At 39.5% G+C, this 12,636-nt stretch overlaps 1 protein-coding gene across 4 annotated transcripts in view; it reads right to left on the reverse strand.

The window, feature by feature from the left end:
* The window catches only part of tpst1 (tyrosylprotein sulfotransferase 1), a 43,940-nt gene extending 31,880 nt beyond the window's left edge, over positions 1-12,060 (reverse strand). For all 4 annotated transcript variants that reach the window (XR_004695144.2, XR_004695143.2, XM_035153453.2 and 1 more), the window contains exon 1: positions 11,841-12,060. The gene's annotated coding sequence lies outside the window, so the exon portion shown is untranslated. The remainder of the gene's footprint in view (positions 1-11,840) is intronic.
* Between the last annotated feature and the right edge of the window lie 576 nt (positions 12,061-12,636).

Here is a 12,636-nt window from a genome sequence, read left to right on the forward strand (position 1 = left end):
TCAATCCATCCATCCAACCAATCAATCATCTAATGCAAAACCGTAGTGAAGCATTCATTTCGGAGAGGGCTGACAGTGCATTGCATCTTTCCCCTCGCTCTAAGGTCCAAGCTGGGTTAGTTTAGCTAACTAATATCCCAGCTCACTTCCCTTTCAGTAACTACCATACTACAACATGAGCTATCTCCACACTTTATTACTGACTAAAACACCTTACCCATGACCACTGCTAATGGCAAATACACTTTTCTGCGGCTGTGGCAGCATATTGGTGCTATTTTAATTATAACACAATCAGGAGAGACTTACGGCCCCACATCAAATCCACTGAGTCGGAGTCACATACACACATGTATTTAGGCTGTAATGTTAATGAGTGAAACAGGCGACTGACAAATAACTAACCTGTATTAAATTATATAATAATGAAGTCTTTGTTTAACTCTAGACAGACTGTAGATATTTCGGTATTCCAATCAACAGTTGTTGAGACAGACATCACCATCCCCAGAGCCTTCCCTGTTTCTCTTATTTTAATTCATATAACAAATTAGACAAATAAAATAAATAATTTCGTTAATATACTGCGAAATGTATTTGAATCTGCAAAGCTACATTTGGATCACTTCACCATCTGTTTCCACTCTGACACAAAGTTGCAAACTTCTTTTCTCAGTGGGTTACTAATGAGCCAAATGGCTTTTGTTGCTTTTAAGCAACATCCTTGACTGTTAATTAATTGTTTTACAAGTTACGAGTATTTCACAACAAAACATTACTGCTAAGCCTTGCATTTGCCACTCAGACAGGGGCCTCGTTCGACCCTAAGCTGCCCTAAGACCCTAATGCTTTAATCATTTTCTATGCCCTGTAACTGGGGAATGTAGAAATGTGTACATACTAGGAGTGGGTGATAACCCTAACCCTTTTCGCAATTTTTTTTTTCCTTGATACAAATATAGGACATGGTCAATTCAACGTCGATAGAACTCATGCAATCCATGTTTTGACAGACAACACGAACAGCCAACGATAAAGAGCATAGCACTGCGTCGAACCAATCATGTGGCTGGAATAGAGTTACAGCCACGTCAAGTTAGGTTGACGCCTCTATATATACAGTCTATGGTTGACGCACACAGCACAGAGTGTAAGTGTAGCAGCCCGCAGCAGCACACATGCTAATGTTTGGGCTACTTCATATTGGTGTTGTAATTTCTCGATTTTTAGATGCATCACAATGAGGACGTGGACAACTCTGCATCGATGCAGTGACAGAACATAAGATTCTTTTTTTCCGCTACATTTGTTGTTTTAGCGGTTTTCCAACGCTGAATAATTTTAACCACCGCTGCTTCAGGATCAGAACAGATGCACATTAAAGGTCCAGTCGTCCTGTATGTGTCAGAGTCTGCTTCCTCCTCAGTCCCCCCTGACCTGCGTTCACTTTACACTCAAAGAATAAACACCATCTCTGATCACAAGTTATTAGGACACGTACAGTACTGATGTTTACTTTGTGTTTGTTTGATTCACTCTATGAGACACATGTTTAAACCTGCTACACAACACAAGATGTAACGTGACACGCACAGCAGGACATCAGGGTTAAAGTGACCGGAGCAATCGTCATGATCTGACATCATCGATTAATAACTTAATATATGTGATTATTGTTTGTGTGTGAAGAAGGACACACACACACGCACGCACACACACGCAGATTATGACGCAGCACAATGTTTTAACTTCATTGTTGCAGAAGAAGTGATGCCCCATTTATCCAGGAACGTAAATGAAAGCATGAATGAAAACAGCAGAAGAGCAGAGTCACTTGTTGACCTGTGCAGAGTAATGCACCTCAGTGCAGTGGCGCTGGCAGGGGGGCCAGGCGGGACCACCTTGATACAGTAATGATTAAATGGTTTTGTATTTATATAGCGCTTTTCTAGTCTTGATGACCACTCAAAGCGCTTTACATTACAGCTTACCATTCACCCATTCATAAAGTGCATCTATTAGCAGCACTTTTTTTCAATGAGGGGGAATTCGGGGTTCAGCATCTTGCCCAAGGACACTTCGGCATGCAGATGGGAAAGACTAGGATCGAACTGCCAACCTTCTGGTTGGCGGACGACCGCTCTACCCCTCAGCCACAGCCACCCTGTAAAGGCTATAATCAGAGTTTGTCCTTTGAAGCCTCAGGTGCAGCACACAAGTGTAAACTTGTAATACTGTCAGACAGATTTTTGAATTGAAATTCCTTATTTTGTAAATAACAGCAGACTTGTAATAACAGTAACAGTCTATTATACTTTTTAAAGCACTTTCTAAATAAAAAGGGAGTTCATATTTTTCTGATGGATTATATTAATTGATATTAACTGATGAAAAAGCAGCCATGTGCAGAAAAATAGAAAATTTGGGATGTGATACATTGAAATGCACCTCGACTACTGCAGCCGTGCACACCAGTACGTCAGGAGTGGGCGCAAGATAAAACATTTAATTTTATAGTGAATCAAACAAACAAAAACTAAACCTGTACAGGTCCCAATAACTTATAGATTATTAGGGTTGTTGTTATTTGTTAAAGTCTAAAGTGAGCACAGGTCAACAGGGGAGCAGAGAGGGAGGACACTCAGACAGGACACTCTGACACAGTAAAAGAGACCGGGCCTTCAATGTGCGTCTGTCCCTATCTTGAAGCAGTGGCAGCAATAATTTGGCCCAGCTGCAAAATGAACATAGCGGAAAACCTGAAGACTAGGAAGAACTTAAGTAAATGCATGTAAGGAGATCTCAAGCTCACTGAAGTAAAACTTAACTTAGAACTCTTTCTTCCCATTTTCCTTTAAAACCATGGTCAAGTACATTTTTCATCAAATAAAGATATAGAATACAATTCTATGTTAGGCTTAGCTGTGCATGAATTTTTAATTAAATACTAATATTCTGCAATAAATGATCATTCCATGCTTTTGTTCAATGTTCACTTGGTGTGTATAGAAAGTCTTCCAATATACAAAGCCATGTGGCCAAACACAGCCATCTGGAGCACACACTGAATTTATTTTCCCTTTGTTTGATTATACATGATGCCAGCCATCCTGCAGGAAATTTCATATAGTGACGATGTGAAATTTCGGTGCCACGATTATTGTCAGAGGAAATTTCAAAGTTTTCACAATTATTGATACTATAGAAGGAAATAGACACACAACAAGCAATATATAGCTAAAATATAGCTAATTGAATAGCTAATGAACTAAAATATGTATTATTATCATCAACTATATCCAATTTGTGTTCCCTGTCATCATAAGCAGTGTATCTGTATGGGACTTTTATTGTGAAGGGTCACCGACGGAAGTTGATGGAGCCATGTGTTGACTAGTTGGGAAAAAGTCAACGGGCATATTGTTCTGGTTCAAGCCACATTCTTATTACACTATTACCTCTCAGTATAGGTGAATTAAACTCTCGGCTACATTTATAATTGTTAATAGGAAGAGAGAGAGAGAGAGAAAGCGACAGAGAGATGGGGTATGTCAGCGGCTCCTTCGGAGCTGGTCAGAAACTGAAAGTAAACAAGGATTTGTCCTCTCGCTGCGAACTGCTCCGATGGAGTTTTTTCCAGCATTGGTGGAAATGAGGCTTTTACTTCAGGTCCCTCTTGTCAACTCACGTTTCAGTGGCACAAAATGTGACTTGCGAGAGATTTCACCGCAAGGCGCACACATAAATTAGGTGACGCGTAGTTTTTAAAATTCTTAAGGTTATGAAACCGCGGATATCGTAAAATTGGTTAATCGCGACATCCCTACTCACTAATAAGCTGAAACTAAAATAAACCTCAGAAGCTTCTGTCCATACACTGTGTAGACGAAACTTCAATGACTTGTTGAAATGCAGGCATTTACTGCAGTGATGATGTTGGTGGGTCAGGCAGGAATTAAGAGGAAATCTGATAAATACGCTAACTCGTCGATTATCGGGGGCATTTTTAGATTATCTGTGTCTGTAATTATTTTATCCAATTGGTGATAATAATTAATTCTAAAATGCGAGTGACAGGGTTTTTAACTTTTAATATAACTACAACCTTTGTGAGGTTTCTGGTGTTATCACTATATTTCCTTTTATAAAAGTAGTCCTATAGTATAGTACTATACAGTATGAAGCTGTGCATCTTCCGCTCCTGCACACATTTCACAATAAAAACCTTTAAAAACGAAAGAATGGCATCAATCAACAGAAACGCTGGAGTGCTTTTATTTTGAAAAAGGTAGGCAACAGAAAGTGTTGCAAATATTTATGTCTTGTATATATACGACAGATAATCATTGAAACTATGCTGAAAAGACTGTTCTAAAGTTTACTCTACTGTGAACAGTGGGCAGTATGCCGGGGGAAAAGATTCGTCGAGAACACAAATCTCTATAAGAGCAGCGCTGCTTCGCGGCTGAACTGCAGCCAGTGTGTTTGCTCTAATCTGTTATCATGGGCGCTGAATTGAAAACCACTGTGGCCTGGGCTTGAGGCAACAAATACTGCTGAAGAAGTTCCAATAAACATCATAATCCTCTACGCTAAAGTTGAAAAAACACCACATTATTATCAATTTCTATGATGACAAACATGTCTACAGACAGCTATATCTTTTGAGTATACATCTTCACTAGCCACACAATTCAGCAGTCAACAATTCATTAGGGCTGGGCAATATGGCCTAAAACAAATATTGCTATATTTTTAGGCTATATCGCGATACACAATACATTTTTCAATATTTTGAAAATTGCCTCTAAATCACTGTACAAATGTTAAATTGGCTAAGCTAGTGGATGTTAGCATTTCCATTTTTTGATATAAAGGCTTGCTTCCTGATCATTGAGCAGCTGTGGATCATAGAGGAAACTGTGTTTTCACTGCTCGTCTCCGGTGCTCTTCAACAAAGTCACTGACCGGCTGCTTCACGTGAACGCGCCTCTTATCTCACTACGTCATTGTGAGTGAGTGGGGGCTGAGCCCCGGGGCCTGTGTGTGCGTCTGTCCTATATTATTCAGCGGTGGAAAACTGATTAAACAATGAACGCAGCATATAACATGACTCGTTTATGTTCTGTCTCGGCATCGATGCAGAGTCGTCCATTTCGCGATGCATCTAAGAATCGAGAAATTTCCACATGACTACTTAAACCTTAGATGGCAACTCCACACTCAAACCTTAAAAAAACTCTACAAAAACAAACAACATAAAACCATTGATATTTTGAAAGCACACTCATTGGAACTGTAGTTTGTAGAGTATATGCCTACACAGGAGGTATTCACACATTAAACCATCACAGCCCTGCATGCAACTGAATATACAACAATCAATTGCAATATTTCCTGTTAAAGCAATGCAAGTAAGTCAACTTAAGCTTGTGCAGCAGCCATCTCAGCAGCTGCACACAAACTAACAAAATGCAGGGACTATAAACAATGAATGGCATCACTAATCAGTAATGTGTATATCTGTGTGTGACTAGACACTGTGTGCGTGTGTGAAATTCTAGACAAACACATTTTCGTTGATGTGTGCATCCCAGACATCTTCAGAGTAATACAGGGCTCCAGACTGCGACCATTTAGTTGCATTTTGCGATTATTTTTGGAGACAGTGCGACAAAATGTTATGCTCGTGCATGTGAGTTACTATGTTGAAGAACAGTGAAACAAACTGAAAACACAAAGTTTCTCTCCGTTCCACAGCTGCTCAATGATCAGAAGATTGGTTTAAACCTTCCTGGAGTTTCTGTGTCCTCCTCCAGTCTCCTTCTGACTTGCTCTCACTTAAACTAACACTCATCAGGAGTTATCAGTCCAGAGTTTATGAGGCTGCATTTAAACATTATGAATGTGTCGTCAACATTTTGTGAGCGCTTAGTACAACATGAGACGTGACGCACACAGTCAGGACTCAGTGTTAAGTGAACGGAGGATCCAGATTCATGATCGGATACCATCGATTAATAATTAAATACATCATCGTAAATTTGTTTGTTTAATATTTATTCAAGAGCAATTTTTGTTAACAGTATAAAGTTGAATAAAATAGAGTATTGTTTTGGATGTGTGTGTGGTTTATTATATTTATGGTTTATTTATTGAGACTGAATATTCTGAAGAATTGCAAGTTTATTGCTCTTTGAAAGTGTGTACTTGCAGGATAATTTTTTTCAGTGGTAAGAAAATGTTTTAAAATGATGACAATAATATTATTCATCCCAATAATTTCTGGGGCAATATATCATCTAAAAAGATTTGTTATCATGACAGGCCTACATTAATATTATCATAGGAGGTTGACCCAAGGAGGCTGAACAGATGAGGTTCAGTCAGGGCAAAAGAGCTCGAACACCCAACTACAAGGGTTGGCCTTCAGAGGTGCCAGGCCCTAGTGGTCCTCAGGGGGATGTGCCCTAAAGGGAGGGGAAGGAGAAGCATTCTGTAAGAGGAAGTTCCTTACCTGTTTCGTTGTGGCTGTTATTTTGTAAATGTTCTATTTATTACCAAAACATTTATCATTAAACAGTTAAGTTGGGAAAAATTATGAATAATTCCGTTGCAGGTCAATACAAGGTGTGCCCCTAAATTTTCTGCTTGCGCTCCAAAGATTTTTAGTAAGGGGCTACAGTGCTCCTAGTAAAAAAAGTTAGTCTGGAGCCCTGTAATATAAAATACAATATAACAGCAGCATCAGATTTATATCCAATCAGCAGGCAGCCAGTGTAAATAACACATCACTAAAGTAAACATCACAGCACAGCAGTGTTACACCTGTGATTATTTGACAAAGCTTTTGTGCAATAAACTACAGTTGATGATAGGAGCATGGGTTAATGATTAAAAGTAACCATTAGCAAGCTGATTGTTATGGGTGCAGAAATGGTCACTAACTACAAAGTAAGTAGTAACTTATATGGCACTTACATGTAACACTTGTAGTTTGGCTTTTTTGAAGCAAATTGTGCTTACTTTATTCATTGCTGTTCTGGGTCTGTACCTTCATGGTTGAATGCACTTATTGTAAGTCGCTTTGGATAAAAGCGTCAGCTAAATGAAATGTAATGTAAGGTTATAATCTTAACCTTACCCATCCCTAATGAAAATGGTCCAAATCATATGAATATGCATCTTTTCCCAATGCACAATAGGCATCGGCTTGCACGTCTACACAACAAGACACTAAACATGTTTTGTGACACTGCAGTGTCTGGAACAATGCAATAGCATGAAACTGTCCCTATTCAATTGTCAGTCATAATGATCAAAAATTGCTTTACAAAATATCTGGTTTTCTGATAAAAAAAAAGTCCTGAAGGTACAAGCTTTTGTATATGATATTTTCAGGACCAAAGTTAACTATGACTCAAGGTATATTTCAGCAAAAAACATCCAATCAGCAAGACTACAATTCTTACTCCCACTGGGGGGGGGGGACGGACACAGAGCACGCATGCACAGGGGGTATGCATGGCATTGCTTGTTGCAAAGAATAATACACAATCCCCTATTTTGGATTATTTTGGCTTTAAATAAAGGGAATAAATAAAATAATTTAAGAAAAGTGATTTGTCATAATGATTGATATTGTGGCAGTAGCTATAAACAAATCGACATATGGACACAAAGCAGCTAAAGATAAGTCAGAAACTTCAGCTGTCAGTGTCTGCGTGTCAGAGCGAGAGAGAGAAAAGTGAGCAAGGAGTTCAGATGGACTGAATGAATATATATAATATGATATGCGATTAGTGTTAGTTCAGTTAATTATTTAGAGAGTTGAATAATTTCTCGAGGAGGCAGACCAAAATAAAATGCAAGAATCATCCAAACCGCTGATAGACGATATATTCATTCAATCGCACTCTTTTACTGGTGCCATTATTTGGAGCCAGACTGCAGAGTAATGGTCAAGCAACATTATCATGGTCCCACTGATATACTTGTACGACCAAGAGAATCTCAGCAGTCATGATGTTTTACCGTGTTTTTATATCATCAAGCAACTAGTCAAAACCAAACAAATCAAAAATATAAACACATACACATCCCTATATGACAGGAACCATTTTTGGAAAATATGTATTTGACTTTTACTTTATAGTGTGATTCATGTCCCACCTGCTAACATTGAGGGGGCAGGGTTTATGACCTATACGGCAGCCAGCCACCAGGGGGCAATCAAGATGATTTGGCTTCACTTCTAGGGAGCTGTCATGTCATCCATCTTCATATTCACTCTTTGAGCCAAAGCCAATAAGAACTATTTTGAATTCCCCACCATTTGCATTAAAACCTGACCTGGCCTTCTTCTTCATAGCAATAGCACTGGAGGCTCATAGGATCTTTAAGATGTCAAGCCATCTACCACAAAATGACAAAACAGGATTTCTCTTACACAGTGGAAACTTTTCATCTTTTTTTATTTTATTATATTTAACTTTCATCACACTGAAACAAAACATAAACACCCATACAAAACATACAACACAAACCAAAGCATAAAAGACAATCACAAAGGACAAAAAAGAAAAAGCCAGACTGTACAGAGATAAACTACGGAGTTACAGCCTATACTAACCAATCATTCAGTAAAGAAGAAAGCATATGGCGAGGAATAAACATTATATTCATTTTTTCTTTAGAATAATGTAATCTATGCATGACTTTAAATTGAATCAACTGCAACCTGGCATTAATTTAGCCCAAATGGATCCTCTCCAAATAGGATGCAAAATGATTATTTATGTACAAGTCTGCAATAGTAGTCAGTCCTTTATCCTTCCAGTAAATAAAGGCCTGATCAGATTGAGATGGAATCAAATTATGATTAAAACAAATAGGAGAATGTAACAAATTCAGGAGCTTGAAGCACCATTTTAATATTTTTTTTAATTTTAAGTGAATTTTGCAGAACAAAATTGTCCTCAACTAGATGCATTGGATAATCCTTAGTAGAAAACAAAAGAGCTGACAGAGAGCTGTTTCTCGCAGCGTGCGATTCCAATTGCAACCACTTGGGTGTATCATGGAGCTCATTTGTCTGGGGAAGCTGGTCTTGCCAATAAATTAGGGGTCTGGCATTAGTTGCCCAACAATAATAATGTTGGAATACTGGAAGGTAGAAACCCCCCCAGTTTTTTGGGCTTTTGTAGGTGGGTCTTGGCAATACGATGTGTATTATACCCCAGACAAACAGCATTATTATTGAGTCAAGTTTAAAAACAAAATGATAACAGAAGGTTAATTGGAAAAGTTTGAAACAAATACATAAACCTGGGGAGCGACACCATTTTAAAATCGTATTTACATGCCCTATAAGAGATAGAGCCAAAGTCCTCCAAATATCTATTTCTTTCTTCAGCTTGTCTAACTGAATAGTAAAATTATTCTTAAGTAAGAGTGTAGGATTTACAGGAATAGATAAGCCCAAATAAGTGAACTGATCCAGAATCCAGATTTTCTGAAAGAGGAATAAATACACTTTTCCTCCAAATAATGGAATACCCAGACAGGCTACCAAAAAGTTTAATTAGCAAGAGGAGTGTAGGAAGGGATACAGGGGGTCCGATAATATTTTTTACAAATCGTCTGCATAAAGAGATAATTTACAGTCAATATCCCCCACCTTAATATCAGTATGCTGCCTTATACTAATAGCCAGACGCGCAAGTGCTAAGTTGAACAGCAGAGGACTGGCACAGCAGCCCTGCCTTGTCCCACGCTTCAGGTTAAAAGGTTATGACCTGTTCCCATTAGTGAGAATGGCAGATGTAGGACAAGCATAAAGCATCTTGATGAGTGATGGGAAAAAAAAATCACCAAATCCATAGTGTCTCAATGTGGCGTGCATATATCTCCAAATTACAAAAAAACTTCTTAACATAAAATTATAGGATTATTACATGATCTAATAGTCACATTTTCCTGTGTCCAGTAACATCTTCCCAGTTTGGGGAAAAAAAACATTGTTAGGGGAAAACAGAAAAGTTAAAGCACACGTGGAAGCAGCACCCCTTACCACTTCACTTCCCGAATATTGCTTCTCTTCTCCTCCTGAGAAACAGCAAGTCACCAAGGAAACCTGGCCAGTGTGTGGGTGGTCACCAAACTTGTTGGCTCAGAGTTCAGCTGTTCCAGTATACTGCCCATGAAGAGCCACTTCTACTTGTTTCCATAAATGCAAATTTAATGCAGTTTTCTTAGTGCCTAAACACATGCCAAAAAATTATGATGTCCAAGATGTTAACTTTGTACGAATCTTTACTATTCTGGGAGGTTTGACAAATGTAGGCCCCTGCATCAATGAGTCCAGGAACATGATAAATATGGGCTTTACTCTACAGTTGAAACCGTGGCTGGCCGCAGCAAGGGGACAGCTGTTTGACTCACTGTAATAATTGTGATGCAGCACTGGCTGTTCTTTTGAGACATGGAAATGAGAGTATAAGTGAGCTAAATTCCAACTGATCCAACACTGCAGCTGTGGAAGATGACCTACTGAGAAACACTCAGAATTCAACGAGACTTGAGTATTTTCCCCCCCAGACCACCTGCACAGAGCAGATGTCCTGCTGGCTACCTAGACAATTGTACTCTATGGCCATCACTGGACACTGGAAGCAAAAAAAAATAACTCGCCCTCTGAACTATTTCCCTTACACATGAGACAAGTATTTCCTATTTTTACTTGCTAGTCTAACATACAATAAACAATGGGGGGTAACGAGATGAGAAGCTTGACCTGTAACATTGCAGTGGTAAACAGTAGAACTGTCTGAAATGAAGGAGAAGTAATATGCACTAACTTAAGAAGATATTTCTGTGGGCCACAACACAATAAAAGGGCAAGATTTGTTGGGCCTCTGACAGGACCTTACAGAGAAAATATTGTATGAAGCTCTAACATGTCACCAATACATCCGCATGTTAATATGTAAAATCTGTGATACCCAGGGCATGATTCATTTCCCCCAGCTTTACTCACAGTGTAGAACACTCTTGCATGTAACCCTAGCACATCCCAGTGCCTCTTAATGTTAAAAGCAACCTCAAACCAAACTATATTCAAAATACCGCAATTAAACGACGCCTCGTTCAGAAGCAGCGGGGCAGATTTGATGCTAGGCCACTGGAAACTTCCGTTAATGTTATGGTCTTCTTTTCAAATCAGCAAGCATCTATATCACCAGATATACACATCTGCTTGAAGGGCCTCGAATAAACTAGGATTTTATTTTCAGTGTTTTGTAACGCAGCTAGACCTGACTGTTGAGGGGGGGAAAGGACGGCAAGAATAGCACTGAGGACGCATTCTTAAGTTGGATTTCGCTGAAAGACGTACTCCGCGGCGACAAAAACGTGTGTGCAGTGGGAGAGTTGGTTCTAAAGCTTGGTAAAATGCCTTCGGTGATCTCCAAGGTGACTAACCAGGGTCCGTTCGTCGATTACCGGAGCAGATGTATGATTTCAGCGCGACGTTTCCCCGGGGGCGGCACGTAACGGAGCTATCTGTCAGCATACATTATTATGGAGAAGGCTTTTAGCTGACAGGGCTTCATTTGTGTTTTTATATCAGCTGGACTCACTTTCCAGCCTTCGTGGCTAACATGACAAACACTAGCAATTACGTAACCAGCATTTTAAAAAATGAGTGGCCATGTTAAAGAGAAAAAAACGAATTACGCTTATTCAGAACCCCTTGCCAAAACGTGCGGTAAATAGTCGCAGGTCATGAGCAAAAGGGAAGGAGAGGACATTGCAACAGCACCACACCGACGAAAACCTACCTTAAACGGCGCAGGAGACTCGAATTTGTCGGTCAGCAAACTTCCAGTGTACCAACTGGGAACGTCCGGACAATCCTGCCGTTCCCCACAATCACTTTCCGGTCATTTTCTGTGCACATAGACGGCATCAATCGCGAGGAGGACAAGCTTGTTGCGCTGGTAGACTGGTGGTGATAACGAACCAGACTGCTACAACTTACTGCTCTACTGGATGTGAGAGACGAGTTGTGATTGGTCCATAATTCAGAGAGGGTTGTGTGTCAGAGATGCTGATTGGTCCATACGGTGTTGGGTGGAACTACAGCAGATTTAAAAGCACAGTACAGGTTCAACCAGCAAATATCCACTACAATTGCAGTACAGGCCCAACAGACCCCTTAAATTCAACCAAATTGCAGCAAATTTCACACACTCAATCGTTTCATCAAAACAAATGCATTAGGAAATAGGAAAAACTTAAGATAGTGAAAAAAATCCTGGATCCATCTATGTAAAATTGTTTGTGCTGTTTCTTGGCCTATGTGCCATCCTTACACCAAGTTTAGTAGTGTAGTTTTTTGTGTGATCCAGCTGACAAACAAACCAACAAACAAACGGAAAGAAGGGAAAACATAACCTCCTTGATGGTAATAGTGAGGATGTTTGGGTTGGTTCTTCCACCATGTCTGGTGGCAGAAAGGGGGCAAACTGTTCCCTCTCAGGCCATCAGAGCCAAATCGGTGGTAGTAAGCCAATAAGTAAGGAAGTTGTTGTACACTTGTAAAAGAACGAAAATGCTCTATGCTCCTAATATGCA

This window comes from Hippoglossus stenolepis, chromosome 4 (assembly GCF_022539355.2).
Source record: "Hippoglossus stenolepis isolate QCI-W04-F060 chromosome 4, HSTE1.2, whole genome shotgun sequence".
NCBI classification, from domain to species: Eukaryota; Metazoa; Chordata; class Actinopteri; order Pleuronectiformes; family Pleuronectidae; genus Hippoglossus; species Hippoglossus stenolepis.